This window comes from Bufo bufo, chromosome 1 (genome assembly GCF_905171765.1).
Source record: "Bufo bufo chromosome 1, aBufBuf1.1, whole genome shotgun sequence".
NCBI lineage: Eukaryota > Metazoa > Chordata > Amphibia > Anura > Bufonidae > Bufo > Bufo bufo.
In genome coordinates this window covers 215,312,209-215,332,636 of record NC_053389.1, presented here as the reverse complement: position 1 = coordinate 215,332,636, position 20,428 = coordinate 215,312,209, and the positions used below count along the sequence as shown (strand labels likewise).

Sequence of the window (20,428 nt, the reverse complement as noted above, 5' to 3'; positions counted from 1 at the left end):
GTAGAGGGAGGGGTACTGTCACAACTAGACAGCTGAGGAGCTCTGACAGGAGCTTTCCAGATCCTCCTCCTTGAGTTTCTTTGTTTTGGTTAAGTTCCTCATCTCGTTAGTCTATCTCAGCTGTCATGCAGTTGGACTGATTGCTTCCCTTTAAGTTCCTCCCCATGATGCATTAGGTTGCGGCTTATACAACTTCCTGGAGTGTGTGTGCATGCTGTTTCTATTCCTCAGTCCTCTGCAAGATAAGTGCTGTTCCTTTATTTGTGATTTTCTGTCTGCTGGATTTTCAGGTGACCCTGACTCCCTCCGTGTCTTGTGTAGGGAGCCGGTGGTCGTGTCCCCTCACTATTGTAGTCTTCAGGTATTAGATAGCCGAGGTACGTGGATATGCGCCCATCCACCTTTGGGGTGTTCGCATAGGCTGAGCAATTAGGGAGAGTGGCAGGTCTCATGTAGGGGTCTCCCTTTTGTTCCTTAGTTGTGGATCCAGTGAGTCATTGATTATATTGCATTGTATTGTTTCCTGTACACCATCCGTGACAGCGCCGTCCTCCTCATTCGCCGCGCGATCCCGTCTTTCTTGCGGACACAAGTGCGATCCTGTAACAGAATCGCGCATGCGCCGCGCTCCCCTATCTTCAGGCTCCAAGTGCCCCACATGATCACTGTAGACTTGCCATCTGCGGCAAGTCTACAGTGATCACGTGGGGCACTTGGAGCCTGAAGATAGGGGAGCGCGCACACGGGAGGGAGAGCAGACAGGCAGGCATCGCGTACGGCGCATGCGCGATTCTGTTACAGGATCGCACTTGTGTCCGCAAGAAAGATTCACGAGCGCGGTCCCGTCGACTGAGCCGGCTGTCAATTACAGAGCATAGAGGCGGGGTTAGGGCAGGGGAGGTACAGCCAGAGGTGAGGGAAGGGATACCCCCTTGACTTGTTGTGTGACTGTTGGAGCAGGAAATGTGAACTTTATAAGACGATTTTTTGAAGAATAAACAGCGCAGGAAAGCGGCACTAACATGTGTAAGAACACACTGAAGATAATCTATAAGGTACTGTTGCTAGTTTATAAAGTGAAAATGAGGTGAAAAGTTCGCTTTAAGAGGTGTCAGTACGATAGGTACGCATCTTTGGTTGTCGAGAGGGATTTCGGGAAGTACCGCTCGCCCAACCCTTACGGCAACTGTAAGATGTCAGTAAAACGTAAGCTGGTGACAGGCCTGATTGATAGTACAGGATCCCTGAATAAGTCCAAATCAGGGATCCTGGAGGTGGTCAGGTCTTTCTACTCTCACCTCTTGGGTAGGAAAGAACTAGATCGGGACAAGTTTTCAGCTTTCTTGGCTGAAGCTGTTCCCAAGGCAGGAATGGACCCCTCTCTTGACGTTTTGTCTGAACCAATCAGGGAAGAGGAAGTGAGACTGGTCATTGAAGGGCTTAGGCCCAAGAAATCGCCAGGTCCAGATGGCTTAACATCTGAGTGGTACAGGACTTTCAAGGAACAGTTAGTTCCTTCTTTGACTGAGGTCTTTAATGAGTGTCTTTCCTCGGGCACTTTACCAAAGTCAATGGGTAAGTCAGCCCTAATTATGCTGTCAAAAGGGCAAAGATCCATCCCGTATTGAGAATTGGAGACCCATATCGCTTCTCAATGCGGATAGAAAGATCCTGGCAAAAATACTTTTTAATAGATTGGTGAAGTTTGCACCAAGACTTTTTTCAGGGGCTCAGCACTGCACAGTTCCCGGTCGGAGCACTTTTAGCACCGTTCTCAGTGTCCGAGAGGCCGTGGAGTGAGGCAGGGCGGGCCTTTGGAAAGGGTTTCTTTTGACTTTGGATCAGGCTAAAGCTGAACCATGAGTACCTGTGGTCTGTCCTTTTGTGGTACGGTCTGCCGGGGAGGTTTGTGAATTGGCTAAAGGCTTTGTACAAAGGGGCTGAGAGTTTCCCGTTGGTTAATGGTTGGTCAGGACAGCCCTTCGAGATGACTTCCAGTGTCCGTCAAGGATGTCCCTTAAGCCCCTTGCTGTATGTGTTTGCGATCGATCCCTTCATTAGAAGGGTAGATTGTGGACCGTTAGCAGGGGTGGGGATGGAACTGGCGGGGGCAAGGGGGCCGTCTTTGAGGGTGGTAGCGTATGCGGATGATGTCACCATTTTCGCCTCTTCTGGTGAGGAGGTGGGGTGGGTGATGTCAGAAGTGGACCGCTATTCAGAGGTTTCTGGGTCTCAGATCAACCGTGATAAATGCAAAACTCTCTGGTTGGGAGAAGGAGATCCAGCTTTTGATCTCCAGGGCGCTCTCCCAGAGCCTCAGAAAACTGTCAAAGTTCTCAGCATCAATTTTGGCCAGGATGAGGACTATCATCAGAAAAATTGGGAAGGCAGACTGAAAGATGTTGGTCAAAAGGTGGACCGCTGGAAGGGTTGGTCTTTGACCCTCAGGGAAAGGGTTCACCTGTGCAAGGCTTATCTGATCCCGGTACTATTGTACTTGGGCACTGTCTGTGTCCTGCCAGATTCTCTCTGGGAAACGGTCTACAGCCTGTTTTTCCAGATGTTATGGGGAAACAGGCTGAACCTACTCAAGAGAAATGTCACTTACCGACCAAGGAGACTAGGTGGGTTGGATATGGTCAACCCAGTGGTATTCCAAACGAATACCTTCTTAAAAGCTAACATTGCAATCCTCTGGATGGAGAGGGCTCCTTGGTGGGTGAATTCCTGTAGGGAATGGTTTTGGCCCTTCTTCCAGGAATGGGAGACAGGAGGGCATGTGAAAGACCTACGCTCGTCAAGGCAGAGATATCTCCCGGCTTATGTTGCCCCGGTCCTGAGATTTATAAAGCGATGGTGACTCGGGAGGGGAGAGATAGAGACCAAGTCGAGGTTCGACCTTGATTTTAAGGTCCTGTCTACCCTCTTCCAGCCTCCGTTGGCCTTGAGGGATTGCCCAAGTCGGGATCTAGAGGGCGGGTTGACTTTATTAAATTCGGTGAGGATCCCCTTAAAAGTTTGGGATGTGGCTTGGCGCTGCTTTCATGGTAAGCTATATGTAAGGGATATTGTGAAGTGTAGAAACTCTGAGGAAAGGGGTTGTCCCCGGGAGGAGTGCGGTGCTGTGCTAGAAAGTATGGACCATTTCTTGCTTCACTGTCCTTTTAATATAGAGGTCTACAAAAGGGTGGGGACTTCCATCAGCTGGCCTGGGCTGGCTGCCCTATCCTATGCAGAGTGGGCCTATGGTGCGTTCAAAGATCTGGGTGGACGGGACCGTTGCACTTTATTCCTAGTTAGCGCAGTGGTCAGGTATCACATTTGGTGCGCAAGGGGTCTAGTGTCGACGGGTTCTAAAGTCCTCCCAGTGGAGACAGTATATAGGAGCATCATGGGTGACCTGGATAAAGTGCGCTCTCTTGAGAGTGAAAGGTTGGGTGGCCCTAAAGTCTCTCTTCTGTGGAGGAGCTTTTGTTTCAGGGTACACTAACCGAGTAACTCTCAGCCCTGGTGGTGGGCTGGCATGACACTATTAGATTTTTGTTTTGTTTTATGATGAAGCAGGATGGTTTGGTTTACAGGCACTGAACCATAGCTAAAAAGTTGGATTTTGTGTCATGTATTATATGATAAGTATATTGTATATGTATAAGTTGACTATATAGGGACCTAATGTTTTGGGGTTAGTCAGGTTGGGAGAGGGGTTTGGGGGGTTTATGTATATATACAGTGGGATGCGAAAGTTTGGGCAACCTTGTTAATCGTCATGATTTTCCTGTATAAATCGTTGGTTGTTACGATAAAAAATGTCAGTTAAATATATCATATAGGAGACACACACAGTGATATTTGAGAAGTGAAATGAAGTTTATTGGATTTACAGAAAGTGTGCTATAATTGTTTAAACAGAATTAGGCAGGTGCATAAATTTGGGCACTGTTGTCATTTTATTGATTCAAAAACCTTTAGAACTAATTATTGGAACTCAAATTGGCTTGGTAAGCTCAGTGACCCCTGACCTACATACACAGGTGAATCCAATTATGAGAAAGAGTATTTAAGGGGGTCAATTGTAAGTTTCCCTCCTCTTTTAATTTTCTCTGAAGAGTAGCAACATGGGGTCTCAAAACAACTCTCAAATGACCTGAAGACAAAGATTGTTCACCATCATGGTTTAGGGGAAGGATACAGAAAGCTGTCTCAGAGATTTCAGCTGTCTGTTTCCACAGTTAGGAACATATTGAGGAAATGGAAGACCACAGGCTCAGTTCAAGTTAAGGCTCGAAATGGCAGACCAAGAAAAATCTCGGATAGACAGAAGCGATGAATGGTGAGAACAGTCAGAGTCAACCCACAGACCAGCACCAAAGACCTACAACATCATCTTGCTGCAGATGGAGTCACTGTGCATCGTTCAACCATTCGGCGCACTTTACACAAGGAGATGCTGTATGCGAGAGTGATGCAGAGGAAGCCTTTTCTCCGCCCACAGCACAAAAAGTGCCGCTTGAGGTGGGCTAAAGCACATTTGGACAAGCCAGCTTCATTTTGGAATAAGGTGCTGTGGACTGATGAAACAAAAATTGAGTTATTTGGCCTTAACAAGGGGCGTTATGCATGGAGGAAAAAGAACACAGCATTCCAAGAAAAACACCTGCTAGCTACAGTAAAATATGGTGGTGGTTCCATCATGCTGTGGGGCTGTGGGGCCAGTGCAGGGACTGGGAATCTTGTCAAATTTGAGGGACGCATGGATTCCAGTCAGTATCAGAAGATTCTGGAGACCAATGTCCAGGAATCAGTGATAAAGCTGAAGCTGCGCCGGGGCTGGATCTTTCAACAAGACAACGACCCTAAACACTGCTCAAAATCCACTAAGGCATTTATGCAGAGGAACAATTACAACGTTCTGGAATGGCCATCTCAGTCCCCAGACCTGAATATAATTGAAAATCTCTGGTGTGACTTAAAGAGAGCTGTGCATGCTCGGAAGCCATCAAACCTGAATGAAATAAAGATGTTTTGTAAAGAGGAATGGTCCAAAATACCTTCAAACAGAATCCAGACTCTTATTGGAACCTACAGGAAGCGTTTAGAGGCTGTAATTTCTGCAAAAGTCGGATCTACTAAATATTGATTTCATTTCTTTTTTGTGGTGCCCAAATTTATGCACCTGCCTAATTTTGTTTAAACAATTATAGCACACTTTCTGTAAATCCAATTAACTTCATTTCACTTCTCAAATATCACTGTGTGTCTCATATATGATATATTTAACTGACATTTTTTATTGTAACAACCAACGATTTATACAGGAAAATCATGACGATTAACAAGGTTGCCCAAACTTTCGCATCCCACTGTATTTATATGAGTGTGTGTGTATAATAAATATTTTTTTCTCTCTTACAAACCGGTCAGCCCCAGTCCGACTGGGGAGAACTATGGAACTGGAGAAGCTCGGGGTTATCCTCTTGAACTTATGTGGGAGACCGGTTTGGTGTGTTATGTGGGGACGGGTGATGGGTTATAAGTTAGATTTAGGGTTATGGATAGATCCTGTAAATATGTAAATAGTGTATGGATGTGCATGAATGGGTACTATGAATGTAGAAGGGGGTGGGGGGTGTGAGGTGGGAGACTGGCCGGGTTAAGTCCTTTATTGGAAATGGTCTTTGTGTTGTATTGTTCTGTTATGATTTAAAATAAAAAGTTCTGGCTTAAATACTGTGAGAATGACAGCAATTAAAATTTTCTCATTGAAGTCAATAGGGAAAATCTGATTGGTTGTTTGTGGCTCTGCCCACTTTTTAGAGTCCCCAAAATGTGACAGACATTTTCAGGTTGACCACATGACTAAGTGACCCAAGTTTGGCGAGTTTAACTTCAAAGCTGTACGAGTGGAAAAAGTTTACAATTTTCCAATAACCGTCTATGACAAAAAGTGGGGTCTTTGGGGGGCCGCCCCAGGGACCCAGAGGGTGGGATTGGTTAACAAAGCACAAGCAACCTATTCGGGTATGTGCCGAACAAGTGTGCAAAGTTTGGTAATTGTACTCCTAAAACTGTGGGAGGAGTAGCGTATAGAAAATAGCAAAATTTTCATTGGCCATTGCTAGCTCCGCTCACTTTGGGGTGTCCCCTCAAAATTTACCCTTTTATTCGGGTTGACACCAACAATATGCGTTCCGAGTTTGGGGAGTGTAGCTTAAAAACTGTGCGAGTGGGAGCGATTTGAAAATTTTCCCTGTCAAAGTCAATGGCAAAAAAGGGGTCTTACTGACTTACTGACGTATATTAGTCCCTATTTGACGGCCGTGCTTGCGGTGTCAGGCCCTGGCCCTAGGGACCCCTCAATAGCCAACAAAGATAAGAAAAAAACCGTAGCACTCCAATCCAATCGTGTGTTTATTGACAACAAACAAAAGCAACGTTTCGACCCAGAAAATCTTTTTCAAGCTACAAACCAATAATGCAGGTGAACAATACATATACACCCCTCTGTGTATATGTATTGGTTGGACAATTACCACAAGAGAAGGTCAACCCCTTCCCTTTCACAATATTACCATTATATTAAATCAGGCATCCTCAAACTGCGGCCCTCCAGCTGTTGTAAAACTACAACTCCCACAATGCCCTGCTGAGGACTGATACCTGTGGGCTGTTCGGGCATGCTGGGAGTTGTAGTTTTGCAACAGCTGAAGGGCCGCAGTTTGAGGATGCCTGTATTAAACCATAGTGACACTTTTGTATACTTTTCACATAGAATCAAATCTGTGCATACATTATTTATTATTTAGGACTTATGTCAGAGCTGAACTAGAGAATAGTCAACTTAATCAAGTGGGAAGAACAACGTCTCCGGCACGTTACTGCGCCTGCGCGGCTAAAACGTATATTGAAGTGCGGCCGAAACCAAGACTACATCCGCTCACGTGTCTGGAACTGGAGGCAGTAGTCAAGACGCTATAGCCGAAAAGCGATTTTCAACCACCTCTTAATCATAAGGCGGTTGACACCTATGTTTCCCTGGTCAGATCGGATATCATGAAGTTGGGGAAGCACATATATGATATATAGTTGCAAGAAAAAGTATGTGAACCCTTTGGAATGATATGGATTTCTGCACAAATTGGTCATGAAATGTGATCTGATCTTCATCTAAGTCACAACAATAGACAATCACAGTCTGCTTAAACTAATAACACACAAAGAATTAAATGTTACCATGTTTTTATTGAACACACCATGTAAACATTCACAGTGCAGGTGGAAAAAGTATGTGGATTTAATAACTGGTTGAACCTCCTTTGGCAGCAATAACTTCAACCAAACGTTTCCTGTAGTTGCAGATCGGACGTGCACAACGATCAGGAGTAATTCTTGACAATTCCTTTTTACAGAACTGTTTCAGTTCAGCAATATTCTTGGGATGTCTGGTGTGAATCGCTTTCTTAAGGACATGCCACAGCATCTCAATCGGGTTGAGGTTAGGACTCTGACTGGGCCACTCCAGAAGGTGTATTTTCTTCTGTTTAAGCCATTCTGTTGGTAATTTACTTCTGTGCTTTGGGTCGTTGTCCTGTTGCAACACCCATCTTCTGTTGAACTTCAGCTGGTGGACATATGGCCTTAAGTTCTCCTGCAAAATGTCTTGATAAACTTGGGAATTCATTTTTCCTTCGATGATAGCAATCCGTCCAGGCCCTGACGCAGCAAAGCAGCCCCAAACCATGATGCCCCCACCACCATACTTCACAGTTGGGATGAGGTTTTGATGTTGGTGTGCTGTGCCTCTTTTTCTCCACACATAGTGTTGTGTGTTTCTTCCAAACAACTCAACTTTGATTTCATCTGTCCACAGAATATTTTGCCAGTACTGCTGTGGAACATCCAGGTGCTCTTGTGCAAACTGTAAACGTGCAGCAATGTTTTTTTTTGGACAGCAGTGGCTTCCTCTGTAGTATCCTCCCATGAAATCCATTCTTGTTTAGTGTTTTACATATCGTAGATTCGCTAACAGGGATGTTAGCATATGCCAGAGACTTTTGTAAGTCTTTAGCTGACACTCTAGGATTCTTCTTCACCTCATTGAGCAGTCTGCGGTGTGCTTTTGCAGTCATCTTTACAGGACGGCCACTCCTAGGGAGAGTAGCAGCAGTGCTGAACTTTCTCCATTTATAGACAATTTGTCTTACCATGGACTGATGAACAGCAAGGCTTTTGGAGATACTTTTATAACCCTTTCCAGCTTTATGCAAGTCAACAATTCTTAATTGTAGGTCTTCTGAGAGCTCTTTTGTGCGAGGCATCATTCACATCAGGCAATGCTTCTTGTGAAAAGCAAACCCAGAACTGGTGTGTGTTTTTTATAAGGCAGGGCAGCTGTAACCAACACCTCCAATCTCATCTCACTGATTGGACTCCAGTTGGCTGACACCTCTTGGAGCTCTTGGAGATGTCATTAGTCTAGGGGTTCACATACTTTTTCCACCTGCACTATGAATGTTTACATGGTGTGTTCAATAAAAAACATGGTAACATTTAATTCTTTGTGTGTTATTAGTTTAAGCAGACTGTGATTGTCTATTGTTGTGACTTAGATGAAGATCAGATCACATTTTATGACCAATTTGTGCAGAAATCCATATCATTCCAAAGGGTTCACATACTTTTTCTTGCAACTGGACATGACTCCAATCTGACCAGGGAAGAGGGTGATGCTCTCCTCTCTCAGTCGGCGCAAGGAATTAACTATCAAAGTGGCTGATAAGGGAGGAGCGATTGTTATCATGGATACGGACAAATATGTCACTGAGATTAAGAGCCAATTGCAGGATAGGGAAGTGTACAAACCGGTAAATGTTGATCCAAAGTTTGAGATTATGAGAAAGATTAAAATCTTGGTAGATAATGCCTATGCTAATAATCTTATTGATGGGAAATTGCATTCTTTTTTTCATACAGCAGCATCCGGTGACACCAATATTGTATACTTTGCCCAAGATCTGCAAAAATTTGTATAACCCACCTGGACGCCCGATAGTTGCAGGAACAGACAGAGTGTTTGCTCCCGCGGCAATTTTTTTGGACAAATTATTGAGAGCATCAGCGACAGGGGCCTTGTCATACGTGAGGGACACGACCGATTTCATAAATAAATTGGGGAATATTACATTCAACAAGAATGATAGGTTGGTGTCCTTTGACGTAGTAAGCTTATATACCAGCATTGAGCATGAACGGGGTTTGGAGGCGATACAATGGTCATTAGGGCTCACTGATTATCCGACGGAGTTATGCGAATTTGTGTGTTCCCTGTTGGAAATATTACGGACCTGCAACTACTTTCGTTTTGAGGAGGAGTTTATATGCAGTGTCGGGGGACCGAAATGTGGTCAAATGCAAACATATACATATGTGGAAGAGTCGTTTATATTCCCATCTGCCCTTTACCAACATGTGAGGGGCTGGATGAGATATATAGACGACATCTTCCTGATATGCACGGGGACAGATGTTGATTTGCAGGTGTTTTATGATTTCTTGAACAATATACAGTCATGTGAAAAAATTAGGACACCCTTTGAAAGCATGTGGTTTTTTGTAACATTTTTAATAAATGGTTATTTCATCTCCGTTTCAACAATACAGAGAGATTAAAGTAATCCAACTAAACAAAGAAAACTGAAGAAAAGTCTTTTCAAGATCTTCTGTAAATGTCATTCTACAAAAATGCCTATTCTAACTGAGGAAAAAGATAGGACACCCTCACATGTATTCCCTCTTAAATTGGCTCAGATCTCACACAGGTATATCACACCAGGTGCACATAATTAGTAGATCGTTACTCTGCATGTTGAATGAGGCTTGCCCTATTTAAACCTCAGACATTTAGTTTGGTGTGCTCCTGACTGTTGAAGTGAGAGTGAGCACCATGGTGAGAGCAAAAGAGCTGTCAGAGGACTTCAGAAAAAAGATTGTAGCAGCCTATGAGTCTGGGAAGGGATTTAAAAAGATCTCAAAAGATTTTGAAATCAGCCATTCCACTGTCCGGAAGATAGTCTACAAGTGGAGGGCTTTCAAAACAACTAGTATAGAAAGGGGGGAGAGACGTGAAGCGTGGACAGGCGGCACTGCATACACTGAATACGCCTTGCAAAAACCGAGCCAGATGCAGTCAGGAACACTTCCAAGCGTGGTGCTCAGCAAAATAGTATAAAGTATACAAATGGCAACTTGGAGAGAGAAGTGAGAAACAAAGTTGCGGCACTCACCGAAGTGTATCAAAAAGTATCCTTTATTGTAGCTTCCTCAACAGGTAGCAATGGGGATCCAGGGCGGACACATAGTTGCGAGCAGCGACGGCCGTTTCGCGCGTCTGAGCGCGCGAAACGGCCGTCGCTGCTCGCAACTATGTGTCCGCCCTGGATCCCCATTGCTACCTGTTGAGGAAGCTACAATAAAGGATACTTTTTGATACACTTCGGTGAGTGCCGCAACTTTGTTTCTCACTTCTCTCTCCAAGTTGCCTTTCAAAACAACTGCCAACATGCCCAGGACTGGTCGCCCCAGCAAGTTCACCCCAAGAGCAGACCGCAAGATGCTAAAAGAGGTATCCCAAAACCCTAAAGTGTCATCTCGAGAACTACAGCAGGCTCTGGCTACTGTTGATGTAGAAGTACATGCCTCTACAATCAGAAAGAGACTGTACAAGTTTAACTTGCATGGGAGGTGTGCAAGGAGGAAACCTTTGCTTTCCAAGAGAAACATCGAGGCCAGACTGACATTTGCCAGCGATAAAGTTGACAAAGACCAGGACTTCTGGAATAATGTTCTTTGGACAGATGAGTCCAAAATTGAATTATTTGGACACAACAGCAGAGGACATGTTTGGCGTAAACCAAACACAGCATTCCAAGAAAAGAACCTCATACCAACTGTGAAGCATGGAGGTGGAAGTGTCATGGTTTGGGGCTGCTTTGCTGCAGCAGGACCTGGTCAGCTCACCATCATAGAATCCACGATGAATTCTACTGTGTATCAGAAGGTGCTTGAAGAACATGTGAGACCATCAGTTAGAAAATTAAAGCTGAAGCGGAACTGGACCATGCAACATGACAACGACCCAAAACATACTAGTAAATCAACCAAAGATTGGCTGAAAAAGAAGAAATGGAGAGTCCTGGAATGGCCAAGTCAAAGTCCAGATTTGAATCCCATTGAGATGCTGTGGGGTGACTTGAAAAGGGCTGTACGTGCAAGAAACCCCTCAAACATCTCACAGCTGAAAAAGTTCTGCATTGAGGAGTGGGGTAAAATTTCCTCAGACCGATGTCGAAGACTGGTAGATGGCTACAAGAACCGTCTCACTGCAGTTATTTCAGCCAAAGGAGGTAACACTCGCTATTAGGGGCAAGGGTGTCCTATCTTTTTCCTCAGTTAGAATAGGCATTTTTGTAGAATGACATTTACAGAAGATCTTGAAAAGACTTTTCTTCATTTTTCTTTGTTTAGTCGGATTACTTTAATCTCTCTGTATTGTTGAAACGGAGATGAAATAACCATTTATTAAAAATGTTACAAAAAACCACATGCTTTCAAAGGGTGTCCTAATTTTTTCACAAGACTGTACATGTGCAACTTAAATTTACGAGGGTGGATTCTACACATTCCTTACAGTTCCTTGATACTTTAGTGTACGTGACAGCTGATGGCCTACAAACAGACCTCTATGTGAAACTAACGGACCGTAATAACATGCTGAGGTTCGATAGTGCCCACCCTAAGGGTATGTTGGAATCTCTCCCTTACAGCCAGCTGCTTAGGACGAGACGCATTTTTTCAGATGTGAAGTTGGCAGATGACAGACTACGGACGATGGGACATACGTTTGTCGATAGAAAATACCCTAGGAATTTGGTTAAGAGACATCTGGACAGGGTTAAACAACAGTCGCGATCACAGCTATTGAGCACACATAACCAAAAGATGGATAGGAAAAGAGTACCATTTGTGTCTACATTTTCAACAGTGAGTGGACAGATAGCAGGAGTGCTTAAACGTAATTGGCAGATCTTAGCGCGGTCTTTTTCAGACATAGAGGAGTTCCAGTCCCCACCCCTGATGTCCTATAGGAGGTCAAAGAACTTGGATGACAGCCTCATACATTCCGAATTACAGAGCCCAAAGGTGATGCAGAAGCTTAGGAAGGGTTGTTACCCTTGACTTAACTGCTGTAATTGTGTCTTTTCTCATCCCAGTACCGTAAGCAATACAAGATCACAGACTTTTACACCTGTTCCTCTGATTTTGCAAAAGCCGTATTTCTGGCCTAAAATGAACAGTCCCTTATGAACCTATAATCCTAGATGTGCACTATATGAAACAGATGGTTTTTTTTTCACCCCAGTATGCCCCAGTATGAAAAAGCCGTATTTGTGGCCTAAATTTCACAGTCACTTATGCACGTCTAATCCCAGATGTGCAGTATATCAGAGGGTTTTTTAACCCCAGTAAGCAAAAGCCGTATTTGTGGCCTAAATTTCACAGTAACTTATGCACCTCTAATCCCAGATGTGCAGTATATTAGAGGTTTTTTTAACCCCAGTAAACAAAAGCTGTATTCTTGGCCTAAATTTCACAGTAATTTATGCACCTCTAATCCCAGATGTGCAGTATATCAGAGGCTTTTTTTTAACCCCAGTAAGCAAAAGCCGTATTTGTGGCCTAAATTTCACAGTTACTTATGCACCTCTAATCACAGATGTGCAGTATATCAGAGGGTTTTTTAACCCCAGTAAGCAAAAGCCGTATTTCTGGCCTAAAATGAACAGTCCCTTATGCACTTATAATCCTAGCTGGGCACTATATGAAACAGAGGGGTTTGTTTCACCCAGTATGCCCCAGTATGCCAAAGCCGTATTTCTGGCCTAAATGTGACACTCACTTATGCACCTATAATCCTAGATGTGCAGTATAGCAGAGGTTTTTTTTTAACCCCAGTAAGCAAAAGCTGTATTTTTGGCCTAAATTTCACAGTAACTTATGCACTTCTAATCCCAGATGTGCAGTATATCAGAGGATTTTTTAACCCAAGTAAGCAAAAGACATATTTCTGGCCTAAAATGAACAGTCCCTTATGCACCTATAATCCTAGATGTGCACTATATGAAACAGAGGGGTTTGTTTCACCCAGTATGCCAAAGCCGTATTTCTGGCCTAAATGTGACACTCACTTATGCACCTATAATCCTAGATGTGCACTATATGAAACAGAAGGTTTTTTTTTCACCCCAGTAAGCAAAAAGCCGTATTTCTGGCCTAAAATGAACAGTCCCTTATGAACCTATAATCCTAGATGTGCACTATATGAAACAGATGGTTTTTTTTTCACCCCAGTATGCCCCAGTAAGAAAAAGCCGTATTTGTGGCCTAAATTTCACAGAAATTTATGCACCTCTAATCCCAGATGTGCAGTATATCAGAGTTTCTTTTTTAACCCCAATAAGCAAAAGCCGTATTTGTGGCCTAAATTTCACAGTAACTTATGCACCTATAATCCTAGATATGCAGTATATCAGAGTTTTTTTTTTTAACCCCAGTAAGCAAAAGCTGTATTTGTGGCCTAAATTTTACAGTAATTTATGCACCTCTAATCCCAGATGTGCAGTACCGGTATATCAGAGTTTTTTTTTTAACCCTAGTAAGCAAACCCGTATTTGTGGCCTAAATTTCACAGTCACTTATGCACCTCTATTCACAGATGTGCAGTATATCAGAGGTTTTTTTTTAACCCCAGTAAGCAAAAGCCGTATTTCTGGCCTAAAATGAACAGTCCCTTATGCACCTATAATCCTAGATGTGCACTATATGAAACAGAGGGGTTTGTTTCACCCAGTATGCCCCAGTATGCCAAAGCCGTATTTCTGGCCTAAATTTGACACTCACTTATGCACCTATAATCCTAGATGTGCACTATAAGTGCCACAGTATGAGAAAGCCGTATTTGTGGCCTAAATTTCACAGTAACTTATGCACCTCTAATCCCAGATGTGCAGTATATCAGAGGGTTTTTTAACCCTAGTAAGAAAAAGCTGTATTTGTGGCCTAAATTTCACAGTAACTTATGCACCTCTAATCCCAGATGTGCACTATATGAAACAGAGGGGTTTGTTTCACCCAGTATGCCAAAGCCGTATTTCTGGCCTAAATTTCACAGTCACTTATGCAGCGATAATCCTAGATGGGAACTATATGAAACAAAGGTTTTTTTTAACCCCAGTGTCTCAAAGCAGTATTTCTGGACTTGCAGACATGCAGATATCCTGTGCTGGTGCACTGTCGTTGCATAAAATGGCTGCCGATTATGTATTGATATTGACTAACTGAAGGAAAAAAAGTTTGTATTCAGTAGTAGTTGGCTCAGGGCAGGCTTAAAACAATTGTGCACTGCACCCACAAAACACATTTGCTGTAGATCGCTGAGTAAAGAAGCAGTTCTTCATAAGATTCCTCCCTGATCTCTCCCTCACAGCAGCTGCAGCCTATCCCTACACTAATCTGAGCAGAGTGACGGGCGGCGCTACATGACTCCAGCTTAAATAGAGGCTAAGTCACATGCTGCAGTTGGCCAATCACAGCCATGCCAATAGTAGGCATGGCTGTGATGGCCTTTTGGGGCAAGTAGTATGACGCTTGTTGATTGGCTGCTTTGCAGCCTTTTAAAAAGCGCCATAAAAATTGCCGAACACCAAACCCGAACTTTTACGTAAATGTTCGGTTTCGGGTCCGGGTGCCGAAAAACCTAAAGTTCGGTACGAACCCGAACTTTGCAGTTCGGGTTCGCTCAACTCTACTCTCAAGATCAGGGGAAAAAATCAAAACATCATCAGGGTAAACAATCACAAATTTACCCAAGAATTCCCTGAAAATACCATTCATAAAATTTTAGAACACCGCTGGCGCTTTGCTGAGTCCAAAAGGCATTACAAGATATTCGAAGTGCCCAGCTGGAGTATTGAAAGCTGTCTTCCACCCGTCTACCTCCTTAATTCGAATTAAGTTGTATGCCCCCTTTAAATGAATTTTAGAGAACCAGGAAGCCCCCTGTACTTGATTAAACAAATCAAGAATCAACGGGAGGGAGTATTGATTCTTAATCGTAATCTTATTTAAGATGATTATTTAATTCCCGATAAATCGATACAAGGTCTGAGGCCTCCATCCTTCTTTTTGGCAAAGAAAAATCCCGCCCCCATAGCAGATACAGAAGGCCTAATGTGTCCCTTACTGAGACTCTCCTTAACATAATCCTCCATGGCCTCGTGTTCAGGCCTAGAAAGATTGTAGATACAGTTGTGTTCAAAATAATAGCAGTGTGTTTAAAAATTTTCATAAAGCTCAAAATCCTTCTAATAGCTTTTATTTTCATACAGACAAATGCATTGGGAACGCTACACATTCTATTCCAAATCAAAATATGAAGAAAAAAATATCAAATTTGTGTTGTTCCTCTAAATTCAAGAAAAGTGAATATTAGACTGTTCAAAAAAATAGCAGTGTTTGTATTCTTCTTTACAAACTCAAACATACACTATATAAACTGAATAATGTTTGAAGATTTTGCTTTTCTTTGAATCACTTAAATATTTAGTTGTAAAACCACTGTTTCTGAGAACTGCTGTAAATCTGTGTTGCATGGAGTCAACCAACTTCTGGCACCTGTGAACAGGTGTTCCAGCCCAGGATGATTGGACTACATTCCACAGTTCTTCTCAATTTCTTGGTTTTGCACAGAAACTGCATTTTTGATATCACCCCACAAGTTTTCTATTGGTTTAAGATCCGGTGATTGGGCTGACCACTCCCTAACGTCAATATTGTTGGTCTGGAACCAAGATGATGCACGTTTACTGGTGTGTTTGGGGTCATTGTCTTGTTGGAATACCCATTTCAAGGGCATTTCCTCTTCAACATAAGGCAGCATGACCTCTTCAAGTATTCTGATGTATTCAAACTGATCCATGATCCCTAGTATGCGATAAATAGGCCCAACACCGTAGTATGAGAAACATCCCCATATCATGATGCTTGCGCCACCATGCTTCACTCTCTTCACAGTGTACTGTGGCTTGAATTCAGTGTTTTGGGGTCATGTGACAAACTGTCTCCGGCCACTAGACCCAAAAAGAACAATCTTACTTTCAACAGTCCACAAAATGTCTCTTTAGGCCAGTCAATGTGCTCTTTGGCAAATTGTAACCTTTTCAGCATGTCTTTTTTTTCTCCACAATAGAAACAAACCCCACGTCGGCGACACTAATCTCTACGAGTCATCCCGACCTGCATGGGTTCCTCTGAAGAGATATCGGCTCGGCTCATAGGACAGACTTCTGGCTGGACCATCTCCTGGGGAAAAACAAATGTTCCTGTCGTCTCTCCCTAACACATCTGTCAAGTTGAACAGCGAGTGTCATGGTCTCCTCCAATGTCTCAGGAAGCTGATAGTTGACTAATAGGTCTTTAAGATTCTCGGACAAGCCTGACCTAAATTGGCTTTTAAGGGCTGGTTCATTCCAGCCAGAGGGGACACACCATCTTCTGAACTGGGTGCAATACTCTTCTGCAGGTAGATCTCCCTGAACCAAAGCTCTAAGAGCGGTTTCAGCTACCATGGCCTAGTCAGGTTCATCATACAGAGTTCCCAGAGCCTGAAAGAACCCCTCAACGGAACTGAGACAACTAGCATCGGAAGGCAAGGAAAAAGCCCAATCCTAGGGGTCCCTCTGCACTCGTTGGCTCTCAGAGCCGGATGACAAGGGGCCTAACCTGACGTAAAGCTTACAGTTTTCTTTGAAGGAAAGAAACTTTTTATGGTCACCAGAAAATGGTTCCGGAAGTTTTATCTGGGGCTCCAACTGATGACTAGGTGAATGCGGATTGGAGGCACTTTTCCCTGACTCATGTAAACAGAGTTTCTCCCCCAATTCCGAGTCAAATTAGAAAAATGCTCCGTCAGAGTAACCAAAGGATTCATGATAACAGTGGTAAATGGGCCTGTTATTGTGTCACGTACACAGGGAGTGGGGAAGTGATCGCTGAGCTCAACCCACACCCCTGTCCCTGCCTACTTGCCTCGCAAGTCCTAGTGACTAGGGACAACTGTTCGACCATCCCTAAATTTGGATAAGTGCAGGGAAGACAGACAAACATACAACAGCGAAGTCAAACGAGCCAAGTCAATAACCAAGAGAGCAGCAAATTACCAGAGGAGCAAGCAGAGGATCGTCAGGGAGAAAGCCGAAGTCAAAACCAGGAGGGAACGCCAAGACCAAGGGATGAGACAGACGGGAAGTAGCAACACAAGCAGGAGACCAACAAACCAAGTATAATCGCAGGAAGGACCTCAATAACAGGCAATCTGTGGCCAGCAGATTGCCTGTTTAAATAGGGCACTAGTGGAGTCATGTGACGTGGCCAGCGTCACATGACTCCTGAGTTCCAATACAGCCGAGCGCCGAGTGAACCGCTCGGTGCTCTGCCCTCTTGCGGTTGCCACGGGAACAGGCCACACCGGGCGCGCTGAACTCCGCACCGTGACACAATTTTAAATGAATGAGTATGGTCATTAGAAATCATCATGGATGTTTGGCCTGAATAGAGCAGAAAAGAGAATGACTTCAGTTCCAGGTTGAGTAGATAGCACCTGAAAATAAATGGATTCACCTGCATTGTATTAACTGTGTATACACTTGTGTAGAACTGTTAGGCTAGTTTCACACTGTCGTTTAGAAGTTTCAGCAGGCTGGTCTCTGTTCTGTCTAAGCCCTATGGATCGGGCATTGCCAGATGCATTACTTAGTGTGCACTTCCTTTCAGTCCGGCCGGGTACAGGAAGCAAAAGCTTCGGCCACGCTACACTAGAGGTGGGGGGGAATGAGAGTGACAAGGGAAGGGGGGGAATGAGAGTGACAAGGGAGGGGGGGGGAAATGAGAGTGACAAGGGGGGAGTAAATGAGAGTGACAAGGGAGGGGGGGGGAGTAAATGAGAGTGACAAGGGAGGGGGGGGAGTAAATGAGAATGACAAGGGAGGGGGGGGGGTAAATGAGAGTGACAAGGGAGGGGGGAGTAAATGAGAGTGACAAGGGAGGGGGGAGTAAATGAGAGTGACAAGGGAGGTGGGAGTAAATGAGAGTGACAAGGGGGGGAGTAAATGAGAGTGACAAGGGAGGGGGGAGAAGAGAGTGACAAGGGAGGGGGGGGGAGAAGAGAGTGACAAGGGAGGGAGGGGGGAGAAGAGAGTGACAAGGGAGGGGGGGGGGAGAAGAGAGAGTCCCCAGAGCCAGACCAAGAGCCAGACTGCTGCCAGAGACCAGATCATCTTATTGTCCTGGTGGTAAGTAGACAATCCAATATGTTTATTATTTAATTGTTTAGTTATTAATACTACATTGGAAACTAATTTACCTCACATTAAGGCTCCATTCACACGTCCGCAACGTGTTTTGCGGAAACACGGAGCCGCTGATCCGCAAAACACGGAAAGCGGCAATGTGCGTTTCGCATTTCGCGGACCGCACATCGCCGGCACTAATAGAATATGCCTGTTCTTGTCCGCAATTGCGGACAACAATAGGACATGTTCTATTTTTTGGCGGAACGGAAGTGCGGATCCGCAATTCCGTGTCCGGGCAGCACAACGTGCTGCCCCATAGGAATGAATGGGTCCGCAATTCCGTTCCGCAAAATGCAGAACGAAATTGCGGACGTGTGAATGGAGCCTAAAAGGACACTATAGTCCCAGAACCAGTACAGTTTAATGTAGTGGTACTGGTGTCTATAGCCTGTTCCTGCAGAGAAAAGACAGTACTGGTACTGTGCAGTACTGGTGGTAAAGGAGCACTATAGTGCCAGGAAAACAAACTCATTTTCCTGGCACTATATAGTTGTTAGGAGTGGGGTACCCTCGTGTCCCCCTCCCACTGGGCTGAAGGGGTTAAAGCCCCTTCAGCCACTTACCTTTCTCCAGCGCTGGCACTGGGAACTCTTCTCCCCGATCCTCTCAGCTGCACATGCGCACGCATTCAAAACTATGTTCCGCGTCTTCCCACTGTAACTTTCACAGTGAGAATCGCGGAAGCACCTCTAGCGGCTGTCAGGGAGACAACTACAAGAAGCTTGATTAACCCTAAGGGAAACATAGCAGTTCTTTTAATTTAAATGCTGAGAAAGGGGTGGAACATATGTGATGTCATGATATGGGCAGATCATCTGAAAGGGGGGGGGGGGGGCGGCGGCAATTTTTATCTTGCCTAGGGCGGCAAAACTCCTTGCACCGGCCCTGCTTGGAAGCGCATGCTACGCCATTCGTACAGAGTACCCAAGAGACAAGGTGACCTTCAAGTCACAAATGCTTGTCATTTATCCAGAAGGAAATGGTGACTTGTAATCAAACATGTATTACAATGTGGAACAGTTTGGGTTTGGCAGCTAGGACACCCTTTAAAGAGGGATATGTTGTGTGCCTTCACAACCCATATTAATTTTCAACAGGCAACTAAAAATGCCCTTTTCTCCATATCAGTGGTTAAAACACTAGTAAAGAATGTTCTACCTAGGGGATACAACTATTAGGATAGGCTATGAGTGTTGGAATGGTGTGGGTCTAACCCCTCAGACCCCCATCAAATCAGCAGGATGAAGGAGACCTGTAGCTTAGCCCTATTAATTGTTTACAGATTACGGACTTACCATAAAGAGCAGGTTTTTCTTTCCCCTCAGCTGTCAGGCTTTCAGTTTTGAACTTGAAAGATATTGCTTGGTGATGAGTGATGTGTAAATGTATAGATATAATACCAACTTGCTGTTCCACAGTGTGCAATGCAAGGGAATGATGTTCCTCCTGGATTCAATGGTAATTTCAGGTGAGTTCTCCCCTCAATATGAACTGTTTGCTACAGCTCCAATCTGTCTAAAATCTATGTAGAATAATTAAGACTTCCTTAAAAAAAAGAATCACGGAATTACCCTGTTGCAACAACTAATACAATAAGTCATCGGCAGTTAGCAGAAGCAAGAATGATGTCACTCTTCTTCTTCTGCTTTTATTCAGTAGACCATAAAATGCATATTCATTAAGTGACCAAATTCTTAGACAACTGTAGTTATAGCATCATTGTCAGTGCACTTGGAGATCACTAGAAATCTGAGGCAAAAATCCTGTTTTACATATGGATTTTAGACAGATTTTGATGGGTATTTTTTAGGGGATTTCACCCATTGGGTTTTGTAAAATACAGTTACTACCAGAGAGGAAGCTAAAAGCAATCAGCCTGGTCTGTTCAGTTTCCTGTTACAGTTGGATATTGTCAGAGCCTGAAACCATACACCAGCAGGGAACCTGAAATTAGAGTGCGAATGCGA

At 44.1% G+C, this 20,428-nt stretch overlaps 1 protein-coding gene across 1 annotated transcript in view; it reads right to left on the bottom strand.

Moving 5' to 3' along the window:
* LOC121003259 (toll-like receptor 13) overlaps window positions 1-19,973 on the bottom strand; it is a 93,372-nt gene extending 73,399 nt beyond the window's left edge. The window contains exon 1 of the mRNA XM_040434956.1: window positions 19,757-19,973. The gene's annotated coding sequence lies outside the window, so the exon portion shown is untranslated. The remainder of the gene's footprint in view (window positions 1-19,756) is intronic.
* Between the last annotated feature and the right edge of the window lie 455 nt (window positions 19,974-20,428).